Source organism: Bos javanicus, chromosome 2, assembly GCF_032452875.1.
Source record: "Bos javanicus breed banteng chromosome 2, ARS-OSU_banteng_1.0, whole genome shotgun sequence".
NCBI lineage: Eukaryota > Metazoa > Chordata > Mammalia > Artiodactyla > Bovidae > Bos > Bos javanicus.
The window spans coordinates 5,745,746-5,761,882 of record NC_083869.1 but is presented as its reverse complement, the minus strand read 5'-3'; positions in this window follow the sequence as shown (position 1 = coordinate 5,761,882).

The following is a 16,137-nucleotide window of genomic DNA, read 5'->3' as shown; positions in this document are numbered from 1 at the left end:
CTACTGAAGAGCACAGGGAACTATAATCATTATCTTATAATAATTTTTAATGGAATATAATGTGAAAAATATAACCGAATCACTTTGCTGTACACCTGAAATGATACAGTATTGTACATTAACTACACTTTAATTAATTTACAAAAAAAGAATGATGGTATCACCACATTGAATTATGAGAATCAGAGGAAATAACCAACCTAAAGTGTCCACAAGGTAGATGCTCCATAAATGTTAGTGTCCCTTGCCTCCCACCTTTCACTCCAATCCTGTACTGAGAAATGTAGAAAAGCCAAATTACCAGTTTACTGGGAATGATCATTCTTTCAGGGATTCATGGCAGATTTCAGAGTATGTTGGAATTTGAAAGCCAAATAATTTAGTATGTATAGGAAAGGGAGAAACTAACAACAACATTTTTTGCTGGCTGCTTAACATATATTCTCTTTTTTAATTCTCAAAAAATCCTCTAAGGGAGCTTGTGTTTCTCCCATGTTGAAGAGTATTTCTTACCTAATGTAATATCAGTGTTACTTAATTCACTTTGTGTGAGTGTAAAGCTTCATAATCTTGATATAGGCTTTAAAAAAAAAAATAGTAAGGTTCCAAATTAAGGTACACTGTAACCAGATGACAACAGCTGGCTGCAGCCACCCAGTACAGATGCAGGAATAAGGGTTGTGTGGACACGTGCTGCATTGATATAGAACTTGGTGTATTTTCCATTTATGTGTCATCTATACATACTTCTTCACTTGGAATAATTAATTCAAAATGGAAAGTTTCTTTAAAATACCTGGTAAAGAAAACAAGCCTGTTTTATTTTTGTTTCTTTTTTTTAAATCAGTTTATCACAAACAATTTTATAAAGAGTTCATGACCAGAATGTTCCTTTATTACTCACCCTAAATCTTAGCTGGGGGGTCAGAACTCTCCCAAGGCTTGGGTATAGCCCTAGGGCTTTGGAGTAGATGCAGTAGATTAGTATCTATATATAGTTTTTCTCATTTGGTTATGCTTTTTTCCTATTCCAAACAAGAGGGCACTAATCAGCCCAAAGACATATGCCATTCCCTGATTTCTCTGCTGTAAATACTTCTTTTGGCTTCCCCAAAGCTCCCCATTTACTGAAGGTATGGGATATAAACGGTTCTAACCAAAACACCCTAGAATTCAGAAAAGCTCTAAGAAGAAAAAAGTTTCTTTTGCTCATGTGATACAGATTGAAGGCGAGCGCTGAGGCCAGACAGAGGGCTGTCCCATGAGGTCATTCAGGGAAGTCTGTCCTCGCAGCTGGTGCTGCATGGTATGCACTAGGGTGATGTTCTCACGCCCTGGGGTCACGCCCTGCTGAGCCACGTCTGAGTTTCAGCCCAAGGGAAGAGTGACGAGTTTACCAAGGGCTGTGTCCTTGAGATAATCTAGGCTGAGCATACATTACTTCATTTCCTGATGGTCTAAATGGTCAAGGTCCCTCCCAGTAACAAGGAAAACTGGGATATGTAGTTGACAACCCAATAGACATGTGTCTACCTAGAACTCAGGGAGTTCATACAAAAGTAGAGGAGAAAGGATACCACGAGATGACAGCAATCTCAGCCACACTCTGACAAAAGTTCAAACAGAAGAGTAGCTATACAATGGTAAAGCACTTTTTTTGGTGTTGTTGTTCCAACCAGGAGGTTGTTGTTGTTCAGTTGCTAAATCATGTCTGACTCTTTGTGACCCCATGCACTGCAGCACACCAGGATTCCTAGTCCTTCACCATCTCCCAGAGTTTGCTTAAATTCATGTCCATTGAGCCGTGATGCCATCCAATCATCTCATCCTCTGTTGGCCCCTTCTCCTCCTGCTTTCAATCTTTCCTAGCATAAGGGTCTTTTCTAATGAGTCGGCTCTTTGCATCAGGTGATCAAAGTATTGCAGCATGAGACCTTCCAATGAATATTCAGAGCTGATTTCCTTTAGGATGGACTGGTTTGATCTTCTTGCTGTCCAAGGGATTCTCAAGAGTCTTCTCCAGCACCACAGATTGAAAGCATCAATTCTTTGGTGCTCAGCCTTCTTTATGGTCCAACTCTCACATCCGTACATGACTACTGGAAAAACCGTAGTTTTGACCACACAAAACTTTGTTGGCAAGGTGACGTCTCTGCTTTTGAATATGCTGTCTACGTTTGCCATCGCTTTTCTTTCAAGGAGCAAGAGTCTTTTAATTTCATGGTCATTGTCCGCAGTGATTTTGGAACCCAGGAATATCTGTCATTCTCCCATTTTAAGTTTTTAGTATCTCTCCTCCACTATCATCCTTAGGCAGCAACTTCTAGCTGTGTCCTCAATAGCATCTGGCCACCACTTCTGCCTCCCCCAAATTAACTGTTAATCCAGAAGTCAGCAGGACTCTTTCTCAAATGCAAACGAGGCAACATCACTTCTCTAGTTAGAACTTACCGTAAACCTCTCGTTGCAACAGAGAATAACATCTGAATGCTGTACCGTGGCCTGGAAGGCTGCGCTACTGGCTTCAGCTTACATCTCTTCCTTCTCGGTACTCTGCCAACTTTTGTTGTTTTCCCCGAACAAACCAAGTTGCTCTCATCTTGGGTCTTTCCCTTCTGCTGTTCCTTCTGCTCAAGGTCATATCTTCACAAAGCCTTTCCTAATATTTAGCTTCAACCCAAACGTGACCTTCTCAGTCACATTTGGGTTGAAGGCCATCAGTTGAGGCCTTCCACAAACCCTCAGCTAAAGCAGCCCCACCCTCCTAGTCACTATCTGTGGTATTACCCCCAAATGTTCTTCATAACATATGTCTTGGACACTATGACTTATTATCTGTTTACATGGTTATGGCATATAAGCTCCTGGAGAAAGAACGCTCTCTTGTTCATTATTGGATACAGAGCTCCTACCGGGCAGCTATGAACACATCGCAGGCACTCTGAATATCTGTGAGCTGACAGGCTTGGGTTTTGTAAAACAGCAAAACTATCTAAGCCATTAGCACAGGACCTTGAACATGACAGGTATTCATTACTTATTGAATGAATAGGTACAAACTCCAGTGAATCAGAGAGACAAGGAAGGCCATTTGAAAAGGCTATACATAAACATTTTGTGTTTAATTAGCAATTTTCTAAATATTAAAGAAATCAATAATCTTTGTAAAAAATACAGATGAGTATAAAGAGAAGTCATACATACTACTGAAAGAAAACAATCAACATCTTGGTAAACACACATATAGACTTTTTTTCCCTATGTATGCACACACACACACAGTTTTTAAAAATTGGTATCATACATAATATGCAATTTAAATAGAAAACTTCTCAAGTATACTCACCAATAAATCATGTTTATTTTAAAGTATGAAGATGAATAGTAAGATATATTACACTGTGGTGTCCTTCACTTACTGGTTTCAGATGGTGATTATAGAAAATAGAGAAAAAGATTTGCATGGGCACATATTTCACCAAACTCATGTCCCATGTTAGGGGTTCTCTGCAGAGAAGGGAAAAAAGACTTCTTAGAAAAGCTTGTCAAGCCTGAGATGCTGCTTATTCTTATGTAGGTCTAACTTTCCTTTCTTTCTACAGAAAAGCATTGATTGCTTGTCTTTGAAGGTTCCTCTGTCCATGGGATTCTCCAGGCAAGAATAATGGACTGCCAGTTAATTCTCCAGGGGATCTTCCCAACACAGGAATCGAACCCGGGTCTCCCACATTGCAGGCAGATTCTTTACCGTCTCAGTCACCAGGGAAGCCCTTCCTAGCAAACGATGATGACAGTGGGAATTCCTGGCAGTGAGAGCTCAGCGCTTCCACTGCCAGGGGCCCAGGTCCAATCCATGGTTGGGGATCTGAGACCTGGCAAGCCTGGGCACAGCCAAAAACAAAACAGTAAGTTTTTTTTTTAAAAAGATTTGTATCACTGGAAGAAAACTATCAAGACCTAATATTTTTACCTTTATCATCAACTTATATATAATACAAACTCCCATGATAGAACTGCTATCAAAATGTCAGGAGTGGTGTCTTCCCTGGAGATGAGGGGAAGCAACTAGATTTGGAAATCTGGTGTACAAACGTATATGAATATACGAATGACATTTATAATCCATATCCACCCATCATCCCATGAACATATGTAGCTGGCATAGATTAGAGCAGCCCTCATTTTCAACAAAAGAATCTGAAATGAAGTATTTGGTGCAGTCTAAAAAATGTAAGAATGACCTCTGTTCGTTTCCAAGGCAAACCATTCAACATCACAGTAATCCAAGTCTATGCTCCAACCACTAATGCCAAAGAAGGTGAAGTTGAATGGTTCTATGAAGACCTACAAGACCTCCTAGAACTAACACCAAAAAAAAAAAAAGATGTCCTATTCATCATAGAGAACTGGAATCCAAAAGCAGGAAGTCAAGAGATACCTGGAGTAAGAGGCAAGTTGGGCCTTGGCGTACAAAATGAAGCAGGGTAAAGGCTAACAATTCCATGGACAGAGGAGCCTGGAAGGCTACAGTCCATGGGGTCGCAAAGAGTCAGACATGACTTCACTTTCACTTTCACAGGCTAACAAAGTTTTGCCACGAGAATGCATTGGTCATAGCAAACATTCTTTTCCAACAACATGAGACAACTTTACACATGGACATCACCAGATGGTCAACACTGAAACCAGACTGATTATATTCTTTGCAGCTGATGAAGAAGAAGCTCTATACAGTCAGCAAAAACAAGACCTGGAGCTGACTATGGCTCAGATCATTAGCTCCTTATTGCAAAATTCAGGCTCAAACTGAAGAAAGTGGGGAAAACCACTAGACCAATGACCTAAATCAAATCCCTTATGATTATGTAGTGGAGACGACAAATAGATTCAAGGGACTACATTTGGTAGACAGAGTGACTGAAGAACTATGGACAGAGGTTTGCAACATTGTACAGGAGGTGGTGACTAAAACCATCCCCAAGAAAAAGAAATTCAAGAAGGCAAAGTGGTTGTCTGAGGAGGCCTTACAAATAGCTGAGAAAAGAAGAGAAGTGAAAGGCAAAGGAGAAAGGGAAAGATATACCCAGCTGAATGGAGAGCTCCAGAGGACAGCAAGGACACATAAGAAAGCCCTCTTAAGTGAACAGTGCAAAGAAGTGAAAGAAAACAATAGAATGGGAAAGACTAGAGATCTCTTTAAGAAAACTGGAGAGAGCAAAAAACATTTCATGCAAAGATGGGCACAATAAAGGACAAAAATGGCAAGGACCTAAAAGAAGCAGAAGAGATTAAGAAGAGGTGGCAAGAATATACAGAAGAAATGTACAAAAAAGCTCTTAATGACCCAGATAACCATGATGGTGTGGTCACTCACCAAGAGCAAGACATCCTGGAGTGTCAAGTCAAGTGGGCCTTAGGAAGCATTGCTACAAACAAAGCTAGCAGAGGTGATGGAATTCCAGCTGAGCTATTTCAAATCCTAAAAGATGATGCTGTGAAAGTGCTGCAAATTTGGAATATTCAGCAGTGGCCACAACTGGAAAGGTTCAGTTTTCATTCCAATCCCAAAGAAAGGCAATGTCAAAGAATGGTCAAATTACTGTCAATTGCTCATTTCACATGCTAGCTCAAGATTATGCGCAAAATCCTTCAAGCCAGGCTTCAGGAATATAAAAACGGAGAACTTTCAGATGTACTAGCTGGATTTAAGGCAGAGAAACCAGAGATCAAATTGCCAACATAATATATAGTGAATCATAGAAAAAGAAAGGAAATTAAAAAAAAATATCTACTTCTGCTTCACTGACTACACTAAAGCCTTAGACTGTGTGGATCACAACAAACTGTGGAATATTCTTGAAGAGATGGTAATACCAGGCCACCTTACCTGCCTCCTGAGAAACCTGTGTGTAGGACAAAAAGCAACAGTTAGAACTGGACATGGAACAACAGACTGTTTCAAAATTGGGAAAGGAGTACATCAAGGCTGTATACCATCACCCTGCTTATTCGACTTATATGCTGAATACATCATACAAAATGGCTGGATGACTCACAAGCTGGAATCAAGATTGCCAGGAGAAATATCAACAACCTCAGATATGCAGATGATACCCCCTAATGGCAGAAAGTGAAGAGGAACTAAAGAGCTCCTTGATGAAGGTGAATGAGGAGAGTGAAAAGTCTGGTTTAAAACTCAATATTCAAAAAATGAAGATCATGGCATCTGGTCCCATCACTTCACAGCATTGGGTCCCATCACTTCACACCATAGATGGGGAAAAAGTGGAAACAGTCTCAGATTTCATTTTCTTAGGCTTCAAAATCACTGTGGACAGTGACTGCATCCATGAAATTAAAAGATGCTTACTCCTTGGAAGAAAAGCTATGACGAACCTAGACAGCATATTCAAAAGCAAAGACATCAATCGGCTGACAAAGGTCTGTCTAGTCAAAGCTATGGTTTTTCCAGTAGCCACGTACGGATGTGTGGGTTGGACCATAAAGAAGGCTAAGTGCTGAAGAATTGATGCTTTTTAACTGTGGTGTTGGAGAAGACTCTTGAGAGTCCCCTGGACTGCAAGGAGATCCAACCAGTCCATCCTAAAGGAAACCAACCCTGAATATTCATTGGAAGGTCTCATGCTGAAAGTGAAGCTCCAATACTTTGGTCACCTGATGCAAAGAGCTGACTCATTGGGAAAGACCCTGATGCTAGGGAAGACTGAGGGCAGGAGGAGAAGGGGCCGACAGAGGATGAGATGGTTGGATGGCATCACGGCTCAGTGGACATGAGTTTGAACAAACTAAGGGAGATAATGAAGGACAGGGAAGCCTGGCATGTTGCAGTTCATGGGGTCTCAAGAGTCAGACACAATAGCGACTGAACAACAACAATCAAGTCACAAAACATAAAAATGTTGTGGGTGTTTACAACTTGTTTTAAAAAGGCATTATTTGCATTAAAAATATGTCTTCTAATTTCCAAAATATGGGAAATTTTGGTTAAAAGATAATGGGGGGAAAAGGAAAGCACTGGAAGCAACTGGAAAAGTATGCATATAAATACCACAGTCCTTTTTGCTTTCAGCCTTTGAACTATGCGGAAGAACACGCACATTGTGTCTCCAGTTCTGACTTTGCCCAGATGCCTGTGTGACTTTGGCCAAGTCAGTTTCCCTCCCTGGGTCTTTGAGTCGTCATAACCAAAACAAAACAAGAGGGTAAAAAAAAAAAGCCAGCACTTTTTACACCAGGGAGCCCACCTAAGCCGAAGAGAATGTCCCATCCAGCTCTAGCAGTCTATGATTATTACTGGTGAAAAATACATTGATTGTGTTATTTTGTACAGATTAATTATATAGGGTGTTGCTTTTTTTCCCTCTTGCCTTTTTGTTTGTTAAAAGGATGTTGGTAGGTAGTTTTGCTGCTGCTACTGCTGCTGCTAAGTCGCTTCAGTCGTGTCCGACTCTGTGCGACCCCATAGACGGCAGCCCACCAGGCTCCCCCGTCCCTGGGATTCTCCAGGCAAGAACACTGGAGTGGGTTGCCATTTCCTTCTCCAACGCATGAAAGAGAAAAGTGAAAGTGAAGTCGCTCAGTTGTCTCCAACTCTTAGCGACCCCATGAACTGCAGCCCACCAGGCTCCTTGGTCCATGGGATTTTCCAGGCAAGAGTACTGGAGTGGGGTGCCATTGCCTTCTCCAAGGTAGTTTTGCTAAATGGTGCTTTATCTGCTTAAAATTTCTGGTGTGAAACGACGGACATTTCTAGTATCTATCAGTTAAATTTTGAAAGGCTCTGATGCTGAAATGGCAACCCACTCCAGTGTTCTTGCCTGGAGAATCCCAGGGACGGGGGAGCCTGGTCGGCTGCCATCTATGGGGTCGCACAGAGTCGGACGTGACTGAAGCGACTTAGCAGCAGCAGCAGATGCTAGTTGACATTTTAGTTGAGTCAAAACCCTCCTCAGGTGGGTTTACCATGGGTGGTCGTTTTTCCTAAAAGGAGGCTGTGACTTGGCTCAGGAAGGACTGTGTTCTCCACGGTCAGGAAGACCGTGGTAGAGAACATAGTCATTTCAGAGCTGCGGCCAGTGAGACAGGGGACTGGATGGGGAAACAGAAGTGTGCTATACGGTTTTCAAGAGAGAAAAGGAACTTGCCATAAGGGACTGTTGGTATGTGAAGACAAAATTATGCTGAAGCCCTCCAAATCCTGTGACTGCTAAAGACCCCATTGCTATCCAAAACAACTCTCTGGAAAGGAAACATGACCCGAACTCTCCTGCTGTCTTGGACAAGGGCCCAGAGGATGAGAAGAAAAAAAGAACAACTGAGTAAAAGGGATGACAGAGAGAATGCCCCCATGGCAGTCACTGTTAAAATGCTCACTTAGTACTTCTAGGACAGAAGGAGCAAACTCATGAAAGTGCCCGATACAGAAGTGGAGCATTCCACCTAAAAGGTCCAGCCACAATACTAAAGCCTTAGAATAAAGTCAACAGGTTTACCATGGGTTGAACCTTAGAATAATGCAGTTCCTTGGCTTGTTTACCACAACGCTTTCTTTAGAGCTTCTACTTGAGGAACTGGGGTGGAGCAAAGAATAAAAAATATCCTTTCTGAGCTTGCCTCACATCTAGCTTGAAAATGGAACTGCTGACTGGTAAGGCTACCAGTTTACGTGGTTTCAGTGAGCTTTCAGAGTCCAAGCATGGGTAGAGTCTGCCTGTTTGCATGACAGTGCTGCACATATATACACACAGACACACGAACACATACACACCTGCCTCATTTATCCCTCTGGGTTAGTGTTTCTCAGTCTCAAAACTATTGATGTTTCTGTCTAGATGATTCTTTGCTGTGGGCCTGTCCTGTGCATTGTAGGATGGTTGGCAGCAGCCCTGTGCCCCTTCCTCCCCTCGTTGCCTCCTTCCTTCCCCCACCAGATGTACCAATAAGAACCAACAATGTCTCCAAGCAGTGCCAAGAGTCTCCTGGGGAACAAAGTCTCCCTTGGTGAACATCACTGCTCGAGGCTGAGATGAGGACATTTGGCGAAGGGGAAGAGAAGACTGCAACCTTTCCCGTGGAAGAGAGAGTGAGGAAAGATGCAGATGTTTATTCTTTAAGCCATTCTGCTTATGGATGTTATTCGCAGATGCCTACAAGTGTTTTTAGGAAACTGGTCTTATTCTAAGCAAGCCAGTATTACAAATATCACTTTAAACTGTAACTTAGAACTGCTTTTCCAGACAATGTCTCATTGGATTCAAATATCTGTCTTGAAGAATGCTCCTGATTTGGTCATCATTTTTATCACTTGCGGTACTGCAGCCTTCCCTGTGGAAGAGCATCAAGTGATGTTTTGCTTTTGTCCCCAAAACTTTGCAAACTACTCTGAAACACTGTTGAAAACACATTTTAGCAGAATGACTTTTTTTTTTTTTTAACTGTGATCCTCAAAGAATCCACTTTGTCTACTAGCTAGGACAGCAATTCTCTTTATTCTGAATGTAACTGAGATAGAGTCATCGAGATCCATTTTACTACGTGGCTATGTAGACGTGAACTATTTTGCCACCAGCACGGCTGTAACTTGCAGGCAACAACGATCTTACTGAATAACCTTATGACCAAACCTCATAACTTCAGAGTGACTAAGAAGTAATATAGCTTAACCTGAAGCTTAAGGATACACCCTTACTTAGTGTTTACATCCTATCTTGACTTGTATTTTGCTCCTAAAGAATAGGAAACCATCATAAATGGTGAGGGTGTGTGTGTGTGTGTGTGTGTTTGTGTAGGAGCACTCCAAGCCCCCTCCTTCTACAATTTATTTAAACCATCATTTACTGAATATTGATTATGGCCCAGTATTTGTGCCAGTTTTAAGCAGATTTGTATTTTGAAAAAAAAAACAGCTGTATATCTTTTTAAATTGTGTTGTAATTAATACTTTCTCCATTATTTTGATATTAGTGAAGATTACCACAAAATTACTGTTTTTTTCCAGCTATGTGGACAGAAATCAAGAAAAAGGAGAAGGACTCGACAAAAGATAGCCTGGATTTTTATAAAGCCAAACATCCAGGTTTATCAGATTACAACATGTGGGGAGAATCCTTTCCCTATTGTTTTACTATTTGTAGATAAGTAGGCAAAAAAAAAAAATTCTCTTGGGCTAAATTTTTATTTTCAGCTGGATGGATGGCAGGCCCAAGAACATCACAGGTAAAATTCTTGAAATGTGTAATTTCAGAGAGTTTCTGGAAAAAAAATATATACTTTCTGGCCTTTAAGTGAGTCATCATAGTTTTCTGAATTTGCTACTGATTTACAAGAAATATGTTAAATATAAGTAAATAGGGATAATATGAATATTGCTAATGCGTTTAAGTCTTAACTTTAATTCTTACTTGCTTTTAGATTCTATCTTCTGTGTTGGGTGCTGGCCTGTAAGCTGGTGTCGATCTACTAGGCTGCATGGGAGTTATGTAAAATTACCAGCTGATATAGGCCAGGCGCCCACAGCTCTCTATGCATCAGGGACCACACTGAAGGCTTTCCAGGAGTAGGTGGCTCTGACCTACAGCAGGCACGACAAAGACAGCACGTGGGCCTATTTTCAGCGTCCCTGAGGCAGGTTTTCTCCACAAACTCATCAACTTCCTCGAGCCTCCCTGCCACCCCCTCTCCACCCGGTCACGTCCCCTCTCCCCAGTCATCTGAAAGAACTGTCTCTGGCCCCCACCACCACTGAGATGCAGAGCCTGCAGCAGCACGATGGCCTCACGCTCTCCCACTGCCGAGCACGGTCCTAGGTGCTGCCCCGCGTGCCACCTCCCCCATCTCTAGCTGGTCTGAGCGGCACAAAGACCCTGGAAGCTCAGAACATGCCTTTTTGAAGCTTTCCAACCTCAGCTCTATATGTCTCAGAAAACTGTACCTTTGCCACCTCTAACAGTGTTATTCTTAAAACCTCTCTTGCTCTTCCTCTCATTCTTTTCTTGCTGTTTCTAATTCTTGTTTCTTGGTTATTGTTTTCTAAGGAGGGAGAAGAAACAGATTGAAAACCAATTAGAGGATATTAGAGAAGGAAAGAGGATCCATTAGAGGAGAGTACAAGAGGAGGATGATCAGTATTAGTTCTGGAACAAAGCTGCTGCCACCAGACAGAAATTATTGTTTGGGGTGGGAGTGCGTGGCTGCAGTCACAGAGCCACTGAGCGGCCAGAATCTCAGCAACGTGTTCCCAGCCCTGGCGACAGCATTCCCATCCTCCCGTCACTCATGGCTCTAGTGTCTTCATACAAAGGCTGCTCAGAAATTAGTTGAGGAAGTACAGACAATTGTTATGGGTTGAAACATGCTGAACTCCTAACCCCTAATATCTCAGGATATGACCTTATTTTTCTGTTAATAAGTGCAGATGTAATTAGTTAAGATGAGCTCACCCCAGAGTAGCCTGTGATCCAAAATGACCAGTGTTCTTAAAAAGGGGAAATTCAGATATGAACATTCACAGACAAGAAGAATACCACTAGAAGGTTGGAGTCATGCTTTCATAAGCCAAGGAACTATCAGAAACTAGAAGAGAGGGTTGGAACAATCCTTCCCGTTGCCTTCAGAGGAATTAAGGCCCTGCTGACGCCTTGATTTCAGACTTCCAGTTTTTAGAACCATGAGAGAGTACATATTTGTTTAAACCACCTGCTGCTGCTGCTGCTGCTAAGTCACTTCAGTCCACCTAGTCTGTGGTAACTGGTTAAAAGACAGGACAAGCCAACTAATACTACAACGTAATAATGAAGGAGCTGTCCTGCTCTTGACTAGGGATCTCCCTGCATGGGTACTGCTTTGATGCGGCTAAGAAATGTGCACCATCCAATCCAAACACCTAGAATGAAACCCATGTGTGTTGATAATAGACATACACATGTAGGGACATAAACAAAAACACGCTGCAATGATTTCTAGGAAACTCCATAAAAATAATAATTGCTGAAGCTACCTGTTCCAGTTATCATGCGCACGTGTGCTCAGTCATATCCCACTCTTTGTGACCCCATGGACTGTAGCCAACCAGGTTCCTCTGTCCACGGGATTCTCGAGGCAAGAATACTGGAGAGGGCTGCCCTTCCATTCTGCAGGAGATCTTCCCCACCAGGGATCAAACCCGCATCTTCTGCATCTCCTGCATTGCAGGTGGATTCTTTACTGCTGAGCCACCAGGGAAGCCGCTATGGCTATCATAACCAAATGATAAGAATCTGTGGTATTCTTGGTCTTTTTACACGTCACAGGAGCTGTATTCCCACATACCTGGACAGTTTGATAAGCTGAGCACTCCAGGTCACCTCCTTCTATAACTCAGCACTGTAGGCAGTTTCTTTACAGTCTGAACCACCAGGAAAGCCCATAAGTCAGCTCAACCAACATTTATTAACAAGACAATGTATCAAGAATTCTTAGCAAGGGCAGTTGAATAAAGCATCAGACACAATCTCAGTCCTTAAGTAGCTTATTGTACAGTAACTAATAAGGCAGAATTCTAGAAGAATCTTTCATCTATCAACCCATAAGATACTCTGTCCAATTATACCCAAGAATGTTCAAGATTCTTAGTTATAGGTGATAGAAGCACAACTCAAGCTGGCTTAAACAAACGAAACCCTGTGTTTTTGGAGGGTGAAAATATGACTTAGTGTAATAGTCAGGGTTCTCCAGAGAAACAGAATCAACAGGAGAGAGAGAAACAGGAAGAGAAAAGGCAGGGGAAGGGTGGAGGAAAGGAAGGAGAGAGAGACAGACAGAAGAGAGGTCTTTAAGGATTTTGCTCATGTGATTGTGGGCTAATTTGTAGGGCAGGCTGGCAGGCTGGATAATGAGGCAAGAGTCTTGAATCTGAATTCTGCAGGGCAGTAGTCTGGAAACTCAAGCAGTGTCTCTGTGTTGTAGTCTTGAGAAGAATTCCTTCTTGGGAAACCTATCTTTGTTCTCAAGGCTTTCAACTGATTGGATGAGGCCCACTCATATTATGGAAGGTAATCTGATTTAACCCAAGTCTGTTGACGTAAATGTTTTGTGGTTATTGTTCAGTTGCTGAGTCTTGTGCAACTCTTTGAGGCCCCATGGACCGCAGGCTCCTCTGCCTTCTGCAGACTCCAGGCTCCTCTGTCCTTCACTATCTTCTGGAGTTGCTCAAATTCATGTCCAGTGAGTCAGTGATGCTAGCTAACCATCTCATCCTCTGCTGTCTCTTCTCCTTTTGCTGTCAATCTTTCCCAGCATCAGGATCTTAGCCAACAAATTGGCTCTTTGCATCAGGTGGCCAAAGTGCTAGAGTTTTAGCTTCTGCATCAATCTTTCCAATGAATATTCAGGGTTGATTTCCTTTAGGATTGACTGGGTTGATCACATTTTAAAAATACCTTCACATAGACATCTAGACTGGTGTTTGACTAAACAACCTGGCAAAGCCTAGAGAAGCTGACAGAAAGTTAAGCACCACAGCGAGTGGAATCCAGGGAGTGACCCAAAGTTATCAGGAAAATCCACCCCTCCCATCTTCCATGATGAAGATTTTGGCTGGCTCATCTTCCAGTTCATGCCCTGGGGAACCCGTCACTGTGGCTGAGGGAATGTAATGCCTTGGTTGGGGCCAGGAATGGGGAGACAGGCTGTTGTGTTTAAGAAGGGAGGTTGAGAAGGCATCAGGAGCTGTTCAACTAGAAGTATCTCACCAACCAAGGGCATGGGGAGTGTGGTTTTGAAGCAAAAGAAAACATTTTGTGCAAATCCAGTCCTTGGGTACTTAGAGGTATGAAAGACAATGGAGAAAGGAGAGACCCTTTGGGGAAAATGGAGGGTTCTTACAGGACTGTCCTATATGCTCCTGCCACTGGAGGTGGTTAGTTACATCAGCGGTCACACCAGAGACCATATGCAATTAACAGACTTATTTTACATTAGCTAGATGTACACAACCTTTGAATCTCAGGAAATTTTCCTTTGAGGAAAATTTAGTTTTTCTCATTGATTTGAAGTCAGTAATTTCTGTTCCTCTGAGCACAGAATTGCTTTTAATTATAAATGCATGACATTTAAAATTATTTAAATACAAATATTTTTACACCAAGGGGTGTGGAATGCAGGGTGTGGGATGTGGGGATGGAAGCAATGAATTTTTTCCTGTGCAGAAACTCTGCTGGAAAAATATTTTCCCTTAGTCATCGTTCCGAAGAATCATTCCTCTCAGGGATGCTTGTTATTTAAAATTAAATGGAATTGGCATTTAGAGATTCTTAGAATAATTTAGCTGGACTTGTTTCAGTGATTACATAATGGTTTCAAATGGGTCAAGGTCCCAATAAATGTTATCTGTTTATGTGGTCACTATTCATCTGCCTCCCCTCACCCTCGTCTCTTTCACCATCACGGCTGCTACCCCACTCCTCTCCACACTGGAAGCTCCTTGAGGACAAAAACTTTTCATTTCTCTCACTCCCAGGGTGGTCTCTGAAGAGTGCACTGCCTAGGTGCATGCTGAGCTTCACTCAACACTGATATCTGGGGAGCCTGGGCTCTTAGGAAGGCAGAGAGTTCTGTGAAGCCTCAGGGGACAAAGCTCCTGTTTTTTTTTTTACGAACAAAAGTCAACACCACTGTAACAACAGCTTTACAAATTTCCAGATGCACAGCCGCCACTGTTAGCAGCTGTGGACACGTCTTACATGCAGCTAACATCTGTCAAATATTGGAAAACAGTTGCAGGCGAAATCTGAAGCATGTTTCCTATATACTCCCTCTTCGCATTAAAAAAAGATTCACTTCCTCAACAACTCTGCCAGCTAGCCTTCCCTTTTCCGGTTCAGTTCTCCCCATCCTCTTCACTCCTTCCTCTTATTGGAACAGGAAAGACCTCCCTTTTATCCTTTTTACTCGTACATTAGCGGACTGATTAGAATTTGGAATTAATGAATCTCATTTGAATTTCTTTCTCTACTGTAAAATGGAAGAATGTGTTATCCTCTGAAAGGAAATTCAGGTATGAATAAGCATGTGGCGAGGGTCCTCCCTTCCATCCACAGGGGCCTCCTTCCTCCTCCCCCTCCCCTTCTGCTTTCCTTCTTAGGGAGTGGGTGGGAGAGGGGCACAGGCAGGGTAACTCTGAAATGCAATGATTTTAACTCCTTGAGGGTGCCAGAGGGAATCAAATGGAAAAGGTGGCTATGCTTTTTTTTTGCCTCTAACACCTACTTCTGGGACCTGAGCAGGGCTATGGATCATAAGGACCCATTTCTCTACAGAGGGTAAGTCCACCTTGCCTTACCCTAGCCACTTTAACTAAATCCCTTCCCTGGATTTTTTTCTTTCTTTTGAACACAGACCAGGCCCCTCTCCTGAATTTAACCTAACTTCTTCCATCCATGAACTTTAACAAAAACTCCCATGTGCCAACCCAGAATAGCATTGTTAGGAGTTCGCAAACTTCCTTGCTAACGTGAATACAATGGTTAATATTATTTCCATTTTACATATGAGATTTCCAGAGGCAAGGTAACCTCCCAAGGTCACAGCACTCAGAAACCAAGTCTGGAAGCCTGAGTCTTTCGGCTCCAAAGCCCATATGGACTCCCAGATGTGTTCTAATGTCACATTAGACAGTAGAACTAGCAGTTTGGCATTCATTTTTCAAAAACTGACAATATTTCAATTCTGCTGCCTCCCTAACCTGACATCTTGGGTCACAACCCCGTGCCTCCTATATTATTTCTGTCCTCACTTCAGTATCTCTGGGGTACCTCACATTCCTCCTGAGCAAAACTGCTCCTGAAGTTCCAGTCTTCAACTCATCAAGTTAGTTGCTTAGAGATCTAGGATCCTTGATTTTCCCCTTTATCTCTCTTTTCCAAAAATTGGTTACCAAGTCCTACAGATCCTCTCTGTCACATGCACACACATACAAACACTGCAGATCTACTCCAGGATTTGCATTTTGTCAGAGTTCTAAGCGTTCTCTCATTCACAGCTCCATCAAAGTACATTTTTTCTAAAACGCATATATAATCCCATTACTCTCTTGCTTTTAAATTCACAGGATAAGGTCAGATCCCTTAGCTAGGCAAAGGC